Here is a 15,128-nt window from a genome sequence, read left to right as displayed (position 1 = left end):
AATTACCATTCTTTGCCATAAGAAGGTCAATGTGTTCTGGAGAGAAACTAATCCAGCAATGTCTGCTGTCCTTCTTTCCCACCAGCATGGGGAAGCTGTCATTAACAGTCTGGCTTTGTTCCTTCCGGGCACTGGAGCAGAGTGAGACCCTCCCATCCATCCTGGGTAACACCAACCTCTCAGAGAACATTGCACAGTTAAAGTCCCCCTTTCAACCATGCCTGCTTAAGAAAAAAGGCACAGTGGATTTTCTTCTACATGTCAGTACTTTAAGGGTCATTACATAAGCTGGCACCAATGTCTTGGCTTTCTAGTCTCTGAGAATTGTGGTGACCATCTGTAAGATCTGAGTTCTGCAGCTGTTTTCAATAAGACAGTGTTGGACTAAATCTTGGAAAAAAGTGCCTAATGCCAAACTGTCTATCACTGTCAATTTGGCTGTGCTTTAAACTTACAAATATAAATTTCTCTGAACAGTTGGGAAAGAGTAATAAAGTCAAAATGTCTCATTAAGCAATGCATGCTCCGGCCTAATGAATGTATCACTCAGGAGATAAAGGATGAAGCATAATTAATGACATGTGATAACACAGAGATTGTCTGGACCACACTGACCTGTCTTTCAACTTTAACTCTTAGAAGAAAGAGGTTGCTTTACATAAAAAGGGCAAGTTCATCCAGGGCTTGTCCAGACCAGTGCTGCCAAATAAACCAGATTATGACAGTGGTGTCATGCAGATAGCAACTTTCTGTAAGCTGGCCTTCCATAAATTTGTTAGACATGAGAAGGTTTCTAATTTACTTTATGAGGCAGATAGGGGAACTGCAGACAAAATCAAATGCAGCAAGTAAGAGCCTTCAAATAGTTCAGGCTTAAATTATTTCTTGAGTCCCGGGGTGGGGGGGGAAAGCACATGAGGAAACAAGTCTTGAAACTCTTCTTACTCAATATTGATGAAATTTAAGGCTGTCAAATGTCTACAGGAAGGTGGGAATGAGGCTGATCCTAAATCATTCAATACCAATTAATTTTGTCAATTGATTTTTTGGATTCATATTCAGATGCAGCAGATTTTGCCTTCTGATGGTTAAAGCTAGAGCTATCAGTTCTAACATAAAAGCATCATCTAGTAAAACTCATTGGGGAAAAGAAAACTGAGTGAAATGTTCTTGCTTACTGGAAAAACTTGTGTTGGTAAATATTTGCTATTGTATCATTTAAGTTGTAAATCTTAGTTAAAACGGGAGGCAAATTAATATTGATAGATGGAAGCATAAAAGCTAATGTAATATTGACACTTTTATTTCCTTTCACTGATATTTAAATCATGTATCATCTTTTTTGAAAGTGCAGCTGCTATTGAAACCTAATTAGCAAGATTAGGCTAAAGTGTAATGGCAAAAAGAGTAAACAAATACAAAGTGATTTTTTTTTCCTACTACTACATCCTATTCTGCTAAAAAAATACTCCAGTTTTGGAAATTTAGACAAAACAAGCAGGCTAGCTTTAAAAAATACAAATATAAACTGTCTTAGGGGAAACTGCAGCTTGCATTAATCTTGGGTGTTGTTTAGGTTGCTCCAAAACATTCAGCTTGAGGTGTAGTTCTGATGTTTTATAGCTTCATTTTGCAGCAAGTTCAAACAAAAATATTGTAAAAACATTTTGACATATATGTGTATACATATATATAATATATATGTGTGTAAATATATGTATATATGTATATATATGTATATGTGTGTGTGTGTATTCATGCCTCAAATACGTAGCCAGTGGAGACAGTTTCTAACTGAACCAAAATCAGATTTGGAACTAAGGACAATAAAATTTGCAGAACAGGCATTCTGACTGACAAATGCAATGAAGAAATCTTTCACTGTTCTGCAGTTTTCTCGTGACAGTCCTCAAGTCCCTGGAAGTCTGATTCTACCCAGCAGCCCTATAAATCCCTCTGAGCCATCCTGTGATTTCCTCTGCTTTCCCTGTGAGATCTGCAGCCCGTTGATTTGCAGGAGTTTGCTGGGGCTTTGGTGAGTTCTAGCTGCCTCTCCCTGCCCTTCTTTCCCCTCCAGGCGTGTGTAGCCCAGAGCACCCTCCTAGGCAAGGACGTGCTGGAGAAGCAGAAACAGCCTGGTGGAGCATCTGCTTGGGAGCCTTCCTGGAGGCACATCCCTGCCTGATGGCTGCTGATGGAAAGCATCTGCAGGAACGCGGAGGGCGTGAGTCATGTAACCTCTCGGGGCTTCATTACTGAGAAGCAAAGTGCCTGGGCCCTCTCCCTGGCCAGCTGCTTTTACAAAACAACAGGAGAGGCGTGAAGCGGAGAGGCGCTTCTCAAACACCCGCGTACAAACGAGCGACCTCTGCTCCAAACGCACGGCTCCGATTTGCACGGGCCCAAGTGATGGCCCACTTATGTCTGTGAACAGGGAACATTGAAAAAGAGGGAACATCTCTGGTTCTGCACAGCAGGAAAGCAGGTAGCACAAGGGGATGTTCACAGTGTTCAAAGCAGAGCATAGGTATCAGAGATAGCTGATAGGCAAAGGTAGCTTTAATATGGCAAACCTCGTGGAGAGGGCCAGCGTGGCTGCATTGGAATTTACCCCAACTGCATTATAAATAAGCATGTCTGTTTTCTAAATATGTGAAAACTCTGGTGGTTTAAGGTAACATCAGCAGCACTTTGCAGCGCCAGAATTGTACCGAGAAACCTGCAAAACCTGGTGCAAGGTTTACATAATCATGATTAGCACGTTCATCCCATGCAGGACAAGATGACGGTCTGCCAGGTACTGGGCCAGCCTTTTTGTCCACAGCTCAGAGCTGAGTGTATGGGCATTGCTTCTGCCACATTAATGTTAACAAGAAAACTACAATTAACCTGCACAGCTGTGTTCCTGCATTTAGGAGAGGTGTGTTATAGCTTGTGAAGAAAAAACTTGCTGGTGAAGTGGGGACAGATTTTGTTCAGATTTCAGTATCAATAGCAAGGATGCATTGCAAAAAGATGGCATTTTTCTGCAGTTACTGAGCCACAGAGATGTATTTTGTGTGAGGTAATGTATGAACACTTTTCATCCACTTCTGTTGCAAGAGTTTTCTGAAGCAACATCACCACAGGTGAGCACAGTACCTATTTTCCCTGACTCTTTCCTAAGGTCCTCCATATTGACACAAAAACATACATATCAGACAAAGGAATTTTCTGTGGTTTGGAGCCAAGATGAATATAGCAACTTGGTAATACCCAAGACTACTAAGAATTAAGAGTTTAGAAAAGTTTTCCATGTGGCAATACCTGAGATACCACAAAATTTCCTGTTTCTAATACAAGGGGATTGTGTGGAAGCTGTTGACAAACATGCTTTTTGTACTGGGAACCCCTGTATTATGTCTGGGTTTTGAACAAAGTTCTTCCATGCTTTAGCATGAAAAGATGTAATATGGCCATAAAGCAAGCATGTTAGTTTACAGTTTCTGGGCTACACAGCATGACTACAAAGTATGTGATGAGGCTGGGACCCTGTCAGATAGATGAAAGATGAAAATTATTGTCATTGCAGAATGACTCCAGAAGGGATAGGCTAGAGGTCAGGCTGGCAGAAGAAAAGAAATGCAGGAACCCCAAGGCCGGAGGCAGATAAGGAGAAGCTTCTCTTTTTATACAAAATGCTGGAAGAGACACTGAAAGAAAAGTTGAGAACACAGAGGCTGGACTGTAGCCCAGGCTGAGTCCCACATCCTCAAGGAGTCTAAACCAGACAATATTTGGAGTCTAGACATATCCAGCTGGTTGAGGGATGGTGATGCCACTCCTTTCCGTGTGGCACTTGTGGAGTCACACCATAACTATTGTGTCCCATTTGGGGCATGCCAGGACAGGAGGGATGCTGGCAAGTGGTGGGGATCCAGCAGAGCTCCACCCAGATGGTTTTGATGGGACCATGTTCATGTACAGAGGGGCTGAGAGGGATGGGCTGGCTCAGCACAGAGAGCAGAAGGCAGAGAGCATGGCTTTGCTTCCTTCAGCTCCCTGGGGTGAATGGCACAGGGAGGACAGAGCTAGACTCTTCTTGGAGATGCAAAGCCAAGGAATGAGACAGAAAAGTCATGACTTGCAGCCAGGGGAACACTAAACACTGCCTGTGCCATACTCCTCAGGGGGGAAGTGGGGAATGAGCCTTACTACACGTAGTAACCAAGGGGTAAATGTCTCAGCAGATGGGGTAAGCTTCACATTGGTCCCAAGGCCAGGGAGGAGGAATGAGGAGTAAAGCTCTTAAAACTTGCCATAATTTTTGGTATGCTGTCTTATTTTTATACTTCAATACCAGAAATAAAACACCTTTATCCTCAACTCACAAAGTTAAACACTACCTGACATTGTTTGTGTTTGCATTTCAAGTGGGGATTGGGCATCTCTGAGGGGATGGTCAAAAATGGAGGAAAAAAACCTGAGCTCAAATGTTAATGATCAGCTTGTCAGATTATTTGTACTGAAGATTTCTCACTGCACTATTTCTATGCTTGCAGATGGAAAACCCAAATAGGGCCTTGGCTCTGCTTTGGACACAAGTGCAGATGTCAGAACTGCCTGTAGACAATTTCTGCTGTGGCCAAAGAATGCTATCTATAAATGTACACAGTCATTTCACTGGTATTTAGGCTATTGTTTATAGAGAAATAGACTGATCATAGTGTGAGAATTTGCATGTTTATAAATTTTTGGCCTGTAGAAAATTGTTTATGGAAAAAAATCAAGAAGTATGTGTAATAAGCCCATTCCATTTTATTTCTTAGTCAGATTTCATTTGGGGTGTTTATTTATTTATTTACTTGTTTATTTGATTTTCCTGTCATCTGTACATTCTGGAAAATACTCATGAGATGTATGTTCTGAGTGCTTTTGTTTAGCCTTAGCTCTCATGGCCATCTCAAACACATGCATACTTGCAAGTTGGCAGACCTGCAGTACATACTTTTAAAAGTCACTTGTATCACTCAGAGAGGGTAATTTAAAAATACCTCTGTACTTTATAACCTGGTGTGGCATCTCATCCTTGAGGTGTGTTTTGTTTGAACTCTGGTTTCCTTTCCTGTGATTTTTCTGCTAATCCATAAACCAAAGCAATCCTTCTGCTTAATTTACTTCATTTGTTAACAAAACGAAAAGGTTTTTGAATTGACATGTTCTGATTTTTAAAAAAGGCTGCTGTTTATTGTCTTCAACTGTAGCATGCCATGTTGGGATCTCAGCCACTCACTCACTCTCAGTCTCCTGCTCAGTGCTTTATTACTGACTCACCTCACTCCAGCACTGTTTGCTAGTAAAAAACCAGCAACTGGGTTTGGCTAGGGGTCAGTTTGGAAGCACATTGTTAAGTTTTCAGTGGTTTCCATTGCAGACTAAAATAAACAAATGGCCCGTCCACTTGCATGCATGCTACTCATGTGAGTAAGGGATCTTAAAAGGTCTACCTCTCTTTTGTAGATTGGTTTTAGGTGACCAAAAGGGACAGTGGATTTGATCCTAGTGCTAAATGTAGTTCCTCCATGGTCTTAAGTCCATAGATTCAACTAAACTGTCTTAAAACCTTCCATTAACTTTATTTAAGCTACATGAGAACTTATAGCTATAAGCACTGCTGGTCAGGAAAATCTTTTGCTCCAAGCTTGATAAAAGCATAAAGAAATGTATTTGTGAGAGGTTGCATATATCCACAATAGCAATTATTTCTGTCAACCGCAGCTAAGGAAAACATGGTGTCTGTTTTTTGAAAGACATCATTACCAAGCAAAGCTGTTATTTTCTGCTTCAACATCCAACAGTGCTTGGATACATTATTGGCTTGTATTGAAAGCAGATCATTTAATTTCAGATCCTTTTGGCTTTCATAGAAAACTGGCAAATGGAGTAAATAAAAAACACTCTTCTGGCCACTAAAGCTTTTTATGAGTAGATATATGCATAAACATCAACGTTTCTTTTGGAGTTCCTCCCTAAGCATCTCAGTCTCATAGAAGACGCTCAGACCCTATGGAAAATGGGCAAGAATTTGAACCAACAAATCCCATAATTGTCCTGATTGTGTAGGAGGCCAGACCCAGAAATGGGAAAGATGAGGTACTTTGTGTCAACTTGGATTGCTGAGACCAAATCAGACATCTGATAAGCAGAAAATTCTCCTCATCTGAATCAGAATCCTGCACATATTGCATGTTCCACTAAAATTGCTCTAAGGGACAGAATTCACCCCAGACTACCTCCTAGAAAAGACTAATTTTGAAAGCTCAGGATGTGTACAGATCCATTTTACAGAACATCTTGGAACAGTGAATTCAATCTTTTTTCATCTACACTCATTTTTGTGCTTTATTTTATTTGCATTTTTAGTTATAGCATTGAATTTGATCGATATAAAAATACACTCTATTAACAATTTTACTAAAAATCTGGATAGTTCAGCTTTATTCTTTAATTTGAAAGAAAAAACCAAAAAAAGAAAAAACCAAACGAAACCTAAAAACCCACAAAAAACTCTAAAAAACCAAACCCACCATCTGGGATGATTATTATCGTTTATAAAACTTGAGAAGTTTAGTGCAGTAAAAGCCAATTAGATACTTCTTTTGTTTAAATCTTGTCCTAGAGCTGAGAAAAGTCTTGGCTATAAACTAAAAACTCTTAATCGGGATCCTTTTTCGGTGGTTTTTTTTTTCTTTTTTTTTTTTTTTTTATGTATAGGGGATTTCAGTAGGGATGAAATAAATCTGTAAATTCATGTTCCATTCATGACAAAGTCCACATGTGCATCTCCACTTTGTTGTTTTGCTAAGAGTGCAAAGTGTGAATGACAAACTGCAAACATGTAAAATGGACAATCAAGCCACCAGTGGTAGAGCAGGACACTGGGATTTGATTGCCTTTGGTCTGAAAAATAACATTTCTTTAATTCTGTGCATTACTTGTGTTTTAAAGACACTTCAAAACACTGGTGTGTTCAAAAACAGTTACTGGCCTTCCCAGACTGTTCCATTCAAGAAGAGTTGAAGAGACATCAGACACAGCAAGTGACAGATAGACCATCAATGGCACTTGTAGGACCTGCTCAATGCTGTGGTGAGAGAACAGGGCATTTTTCCCTTCCCCATTTCAGACTGAATCCTGTCACAGATTGGTGACATGCAGCAGCAAAATCCAAAAATAAGACAGAAAAAGATATTAGGAAAGATGGATCTGTTGACACAGCTGTGTCTTGGGGTGACTATGGAATAATACATGGCTTATAGCTGGTCAAGAGCTTTGAGGAGAGAAGGGGGCCTTGAGGGGCAATTTTTTTACAGGGAGAATCACAAGCTGACCTGAGAGAGTTTTCTTTCTGGGAATTGGTGAATATGGATTCACTGACCATAACAGTGAGCATGGTGCTGAGTGCTGGGTGTGGGATAAATAATGTGTGATAAAGTCATCCAGTTCCCCAGCAATCTTTGCCAACCCTAATGAAAAATAGTATAAGAAAAGAACAATAGCTGGCATGTTTATAGGAAATTTGGCTTATTGCTACTTCTAACTTGCTTGTGTGTGACAGATTTTATATTTCTGAGCTATAAAAGTGAGGCTTGAAAGAACAACTCCCTTAAAGGCTGGAAGCACATGCAGGTCATGCAGATTGCAGCTTTGGCCAGTGTGAGAGATGGAGCCTGTAATTGCAAACCTGTCAGTGCCCCAGGGCTGGGAATCTATTCCTGGTGTTCCTGGGTTATTCACCTGCTCTCTCCATGGGGCACTTGAGTTTTCTGGGTTGCAGCACTGTGCCTGCCAGTCTGAGTCACACTGGAGCTGCTTGTGTTTGCAGATCCCCTGTTTGCCATTCAGCTGTCCTGCTCTCACCTATGAAACTTGTGCACAATTTTCTGCTTGAGATGGTGTTTTAAAGTGTCCAGATTAACCTCATGTGTTTTCTTGGCCATCTCGTGGGGTGGACTGATCCTGAGCCTGTTCTGCATCCTGCTTTTCTGTTTCAGCCTCTGAATTCTAAATTGCTATTAGACTCCTTCAAATCTGGTTTAAGAGCCTCCTCCATAAAGCAGTGCTTCATCTGAGCTCTCCAGCATCATGCACAACAGGGCTGCTAGCTGAAAAGGTGATCCATTATTCATTTGGGTGGTATCTTGCTCAAAGACATGCATAGGACAGCTACATTTGGCATGATCCTGGAATTTTTCACAGTAGCTGTGTTTCTATCCAGATGCCTGGCAGCCAAGGAGATGAGTGTGGATCAGCGCACACTGTTGCCTTGTATGACTGAACAGGTCCTGAAGCTGGGAGTTCCTTGCTTTCCTTAAAAAGAGATGACCACATGGAAGGCAGTTTCATCACCCTGAATTTCTTGAATTGAAACAGCCAATGAAGCCTCACACAGCTTCATTGCATTGAAAGCACCTGGCAGACTGCCAGGAGCAGTGGGGAAGCTATCCACTGGACACAGGTAGGAGCTATGGAGAGATGGCAAAGATCTGTTTAGGATGGGAATGGTCTCTGCCCTCTGCAGAGCACTATAAAGATGTAAATAGAGAATGGCTGTTGTATCAGTTGCTGTTCTTGGATTTGGGACAGAAATGTGCTGCCTGCTGCCCCATGCCTCTCACACAGCCCCTCCTCAGCAGGGCTAGCAGTAAAACACAGAGTGGCTTCTACTGGTGAGCTCCTTGTCCCAAGAATATCATCACACAGCAGGAACATCCATCACAGCCACCAACAGACATTTCCCAAGTACTCATTGCAATTTGCTTGCCTAATTAAATGGGCAGAAATGCTTCATTCCACTTCTGGTGTAAATCTTTGATAGTTTTATCAGTATCACGCTGTAAACTTTAATGCTGTAATCAGCACAGAACATATCTGCCTATTTCCAGAGCATTTGTAGGGCCAAAATCTTACATTTTTATGTGCAGTCTGTTAGATCACTTTCACAGCCTTTTCTCTAAAAGGTACTTTATTTGCAATTTTAATTTCTCTAGCCCTGTTGCTAGTGAGTCCTAATTTGATTAAAACACAATTTTTTTCCCTACATTTCCTTGTATTGTTTTTTTGAGTAAGAGTCAAATTCATTAGCAAATAGTGTCAAGGATATTATTTGTTGACAGTTAGAAGTGTTAAACCTGCAAACTGAGGACTCTTTAAAGAATAAAGCACTTCAGTGTAGGAGCTGTAGGTCCACTTTGCCCACTGTGACCTTTCCACACTTCGGGGAACACTCACTGTGTCATTTGTTCTGCTACCACAGCAGAAAATCATTTCACAAAGTAGATATTTGGGTTCTCCATCTATAATATCCTCCCAAAATGAACAGAGATCTTAGAGATCAGAGATTAATGTCAGAGATCAATAATACCCATACAAAAAATTATCCTATTAATTTCTTTTAAATCCTGTTGTTCAACTATTTGAAGCAATTATGGTACCTAAAAAGAATTCCAGGCACTTGGATTACATCTTGCCTTCTCTTCCTGTTCTTTCAGCTGAGTTAAAGCTAGTCCCCATTTTTTCCTTTTAATAACAATTTTAGCTATCTTGCAACTTTGTGAGATGAATAATAAATCTTGATAAATTAATACAGTAGTACTATGTTCTACAATCTATCATGACTTTCCAAGGGGATATCTGTAGTAAAAAGATAAGATTTGAGAGTTTTTTGGGGTTGGTTGGTTGGGGTGGTTTCTTTGGTGGAAGAGCATGCACATGGTTTAAATATCTTCAGAGGAGATATAGATAGGTAGGTAGGTAGATAGGTAGGTAGATAGGTAGGTAGGTAGATAGATAGATGATCGATAGATAGATAGATGATAGATAGATAGATAGATAGATAGATAGATAGATAGATAGATAGATAGATAGATAGATAGATAGATAGATAGATAGATAGATTTAAATACCTTCACAGGAGCTTCCAATTCACAGGGCAGGTCTAGTCATCAAACAAGGGAAAATGGTACTTTTCAGTCTGGGTTGCTTTTAGCAAGCAAAGAGTCCTCCTCCTCAGAGACTCAGCTACTTAAGCCCCAACAACCTCAGAGGGGTCAGCTTTGACTGGTAGAGGTGAGAACCCACATTTACATGGGTCCACTGCAGATAACCTGTTTGGAAAGTCAGGTGCAGAGTTTGCTGAGGTGCTGATAAAAGAGATTTTACAGCCTCTTCTTTTGAGCAGGGTGAATCACAAGAATTTCTGAGTATATATGAGTAAGTGATGAAGAAAAACTTGGGAGGGTATCCTTAGCTGTACATTTTAACATAATAGAATGAAAAGGTGAAAGATTAAAGAGCAAAACTGGAACCAGAAGGGTAAAACAGGCTTTTAACATGAGTTCAAAAATAAGTGTGCTCAAAACCTGGAAAGTACCTGAAAAGTAATAGCCAAGTTAAGAAGTTATCATTTGAACTGCAATAATAGATATAGCACATTAAATATCATTCTGGTTTGGACATTCTCAGCTTTTTACTGAGAATGTCTCTCTCTGCACATTAAACAGGCTGCCATCATTAAAGCATAATAAGGTAAAATTCTCTGACTGCAAAAATCCTTGCTTGAACCACAGTTAATGCCATAACACATAAATATTTTTTAACTCATTTCCCATTATGTATTAAAAAAAAATTATCTTTGAAGACATATTTTGCAAACTAATTTAATCCAGTAAAATTATCCATGTCTGAAGTGCAGTTCCCAGCACTCTTTAAAATAAAGTCGAAGAACACTTTTTTCTTGGGTGAATTAATTGCCAACTCTGGTCATGCCTTGAATGATATGGCACAGATTTTGTCATTCCTGGTAGAGAGGTTTTGAATGCTGCATTGAAAGATTATAAATTTAAATATTTGTGTTTTCTTATCAAGTGTATATTTTTTTTCCTAAGTACTTCATTTATTTCCCTATTCTAAAAATATCTCATACAGGATTTGATTAATACTGCAACTCCAAGCTTCTTTTTCTTTAATATATTTTCCACCAATTCTCTGTAGCCAAAGGCTGAAAAGTTCAGGACTTTCTTATCTCTTGCCTTATGCATACACAAAAACAAAACCTGTTAACTAGCAGAAAAAGGGTCAGAAGAAATGAAAACAAACTTCATACTTTGGTGTGCTTGCTTCCTTTCCTCCCCACTGAAAAAGAAATGGGAGAGAGTCATTCCACACCTCTCTGTTTGACTAAGACAACCATTCCCTGATTAATATAATAAAACAGATTTTCCTGGGGACAAACATCAGGCTAACAAAATAAAAATACGAAAGTGTGGGGAATGCACAATTGGTACATATTTATAAAACTGTACTCTATTATCCTGTTTTCTCTAAAGTAATCTCATATGGGCTATGAATGAAAAACCATGGCACCCTGCATGTGTACCACCATTTCCAGATTAATTTATGGTCTTTAAAGAGAGCATTAAAATAATGTAATGTACCTTATGGAGGAAATGCTGCAAACTTTATTATTTTTTTAATTTATTGAAACCATGTGTGACTGACCAAGCACATGATATTTTGAGAGACATTCAGTCATGATATCAATTTTATTGGCCTTTTCCTAATCGACGAGCGAGCTCACTCAGTAAGAAAAAGGCATTTGTTGGAAGCCATTAATGAAACACAGAGCTGATAGTCATTAAGTGGCTCATCATTTGGGTCTGGGCTGTGCTTTTGGGTCTCCCCTGGTCTGATTACACATTTACTTGTAATTTAGTGAAAGTGGGCTTAATTTTTTTTTTCTTTTTTTTTTTTTTCTTTTTTTTTTTTTTTTGTGTGTGTGTGTGTGTGTGGTAGGGACAGCTTTTCCTTTTTTAACATTAGCAAATCAGTGGAGGATGGTCACAGAGTACAGACAGCATCTTCTGGTGCTGCTGCAGAGGTGACAGCCATAGACTGGCTGGGTCACAGGGAAAGCCTTGCATTCATCCACCCACCCAGCAGAAGTATCAGGATGGATGGATGGATGGACAGACAGACGGATGGACAGCCATAATGTGCCTCTACATTTCCAGTGCAGAGAGATCCCATTAAGAAGTTCAGCAGATCCAGCAGCTGCTGTGGCACCTCCTGCACTCTGGCCCGCTTCCCAAACCTGAGCAATACACCCGTCTTCTCCCCAGCCTCAAAACATGGCTCAGACTCTTGGAAGTCACAAGTGAGCACGAGGCATCACTACAGAGAACAGAGTAACTCCAGCTAAAGAGGTGGATTGCCATCAGAAAAATTGTGTTGAATAAGGCAGATCCCAAAAGGATCATGAATGTCATTCTTCTTTTTTTCAATTTTAAAGAGTGAATATGCTTGGCACTTCAAGGAAACCAGAAATCCCTCCAGACATGTTAAATTCCAATTCAGCTTTATATTATTAAGTAACTAAAGTGATCCAGCCATCTCTATAAACACAAAAAAGTGCTGAGCCCAAGCAAAATAGCCCTTTTTTCCATGAATAGTATTTTATTTTGGACTTCACGGTATCTTTCCCTGCAACAGTCTACAGAGGATGTGAAGTCCATTTTCTAAAAATAGTGAAACACACAGTATGAATATTCTGCTTTCACTTTTGGGCTGTGCTACCCAGACAAAGACGGATGACACTCTAATAAATTTACTTATTCTTATCTCTTTTACAATAAAAAAAGCCAAACCAAATCAAAACAAACCATATGTTTTGGTATGTAAGGAGTGTTCTACGTGCAAAACAGGGAAGTGAGGCAATAGAGTGCAGAGGAGCCTAGTCCCACAGTAATAATCATGTCCTACCTCCTAAACCTTCCTGTGATACCAGGATTTAGAAGCTTCCACATCAACCCAAATGACTGCTGAAGAACATTCCTAAGTGCTTTGGTCATAGCAATTGTCCTGTGACAGTCACCTATCCTGGCCCTTAATGTTCAGCGTGCTCACATAGAGAGCATTTTCCAGAGGTTTTCAGAGAGTTGGGGTGCATCTTCAGCCAGAACACTGTAACCCATGTGCGGGTTCCAGACAAGGAAACAAAGTGCAGGAGGACAAAGAACAGCTCTGTCCTCAGGCAGCCAGAAGGCAGGGCTTGGGCACAGCCCTGCAGGAATCCAGCTGTGCTGCTTCTGCTCTGAGCTGGGGCAGTTCTCCTGCCATAGTGTTGGATGTGTTGATCTAGGGCTGTGAGGCTCTGAGCCTTGTGCTGGGCGTCAGGTGGGACACATGGCTTGACTTTTTCTGGGCTGTGCAGCTTTTTGCACTTTCATGGCTTGCTGACAACCAGAGCTACTTTTGAGCTGAGGGTGCTTTTAGCCTTTTAGCTTGAACTGCCTGCTACCAAGAAAGAACACGCAACAGATACTTTTACTCATTTTAACTTGTTCTGTGTCACATTCTTTCCCTATTGGAAAGGTTATTTCAACATCTTGCTGATTTGTTGCATTTGCCTTTCTTTGCTCACTGTCTGCTCTCAGCAGAGGAGCAGCCAATTGCTTTGCTTCATTGAAACCTTTACTGTAAGAAGGCTGAGATCACTTTCCAGAGCAGTATTAGGTGGGAAGCACTGCCTGTGTGTTTTGTGTCCCAGTCCTCATTCTCTGCTGTTATTTAAGGACAATTTCAAGTGATGTAGTCATATGCAGACAAATTGCCAGGCCTGAAGGTTCTTGCTAGTGATTTACACACTCTGCCAGTATAGCTAGAGCACTTCTACTACAAAACCTTACATTTCTTACCCAGTTATTTATAACTCTGCCTGCCTTATTTTAAAACTTGCCCTTTTCTTCAGGTAGCAAAGGTTCACCAAGACAATAATACATTTTAATGACTTATTTTGTGGAATAAGCCTAAGAAATAATCTGCAGGAATTTAATCATCCCAGTTATCTGGTTTTGAGGATGTTGCTTCTTTAAGAATTGAGACCAAATTGTGCAATATTTTGTTTCAACTCCTAATCCATATTTTCTTCAATTCCAGTCTCCCCACTCCTAGGCTGCAAGTGTAATGAATAGATCTGATTTACAAGATGGATGATGAGAAAGCAGAAAAGGTCTTCCTGCTGCCTTCTGCTGGTCACAGATAATTTCACTTCAGTCTTCCATTCAAAACAGAACAAGCTGTAGAAAATAAATATTTCCCTGCAAAAGAGACAGGGAAACTGCCATGGAAAACAAGAGAGGCCAGTAAAAGAAGCTTCATAAAGAGAGCTGTCCACCCTCTTTCATCAGAGGGAGGAACAAAGAATATTTGCATCTTTCTATAATGAAGGTAAAGTCCATGCTTTTATGAAAATTTGTCCACTATAATTTCTGAAGCTTTCCTCAGTCTGATGAAAGAAACAATGCCTTTTCTAAGTGTCCTGAAATTAAAGCTCTCAGCCCACCATGATTAAGTTCAGAAACATACCTATCATATGCAATATTCTATTCCAGTTTTAGCAATATGTTTTCTGTAGGATCACATTTTTCACTGCAGCAAAGATGGACAGATGTGGTCAAGAAGAGTCAGAGCAAATCAAATCTGCGTAAGGACATTCCATGTTGCAGAGTATGGGTAGAAAAGAACTTTCTGTTCCTTTTTGGTTGCAGTTTTTGAGGCTGCCAAAAGAGGAGATTTATCATATGGTTACACTTGCTGCTTGTGGAGGAGCTGTAGAGCAAATCAAAGTTTTGCTGCATCAGCAGGCAGCTCTCTAATGCTGTTGCTTCTGCTCCTGAGGATTTTTCCAAGACAAGAGTTACAATCTGTGCAGAAGGAGAGCAATCAAAAGTGTCCAGAACTTAAAGAAAGGTCTTAAGATCCCAGGTACAGACTAATCTGTATTGATTTTTAATTAAGTTAAAATTAGTTGCAATGTTGTTTTTCCATTCTTTGTTACTGTGTCTTCCTAAGGAGATAAATTTGAATTAAAATGGAAAGAGAATTCAAGTCAAAGGATTTCAGTTTGATCTCCAGTAATCCAGTGTTTAGGGAATAGGATACTGTCCTGTGTTTTAAACTGAATTGTTTGTGTACCAAACACACAAGGTATTATTTCATCCTACAAGGCAATTCCAAAGTCACTCACCAAAGTCAGAGTGATTGTCAATGACCTGTTATTAAAAGTGGAAAGAATTATTGCAGAAATTGGG

Source organism: Serinus canaria, chromosome 7 (assembly GCF_022539315.1).
Source record: "Serinus canaria isolate serCan28SL12 chromosome 7, serCan2020, whole genome shotgun sequence".
Lineage (NCBI taxonomy): Eukaryota > Metazoa > Chordata > Aves > Passeriformes > Fringillidae > Serinus > Serinus canaria.
The sequence above is the reverse complement of the archived record's forward strand: the minus strand, read 5'-3'. Positions refer to the sequence as shown.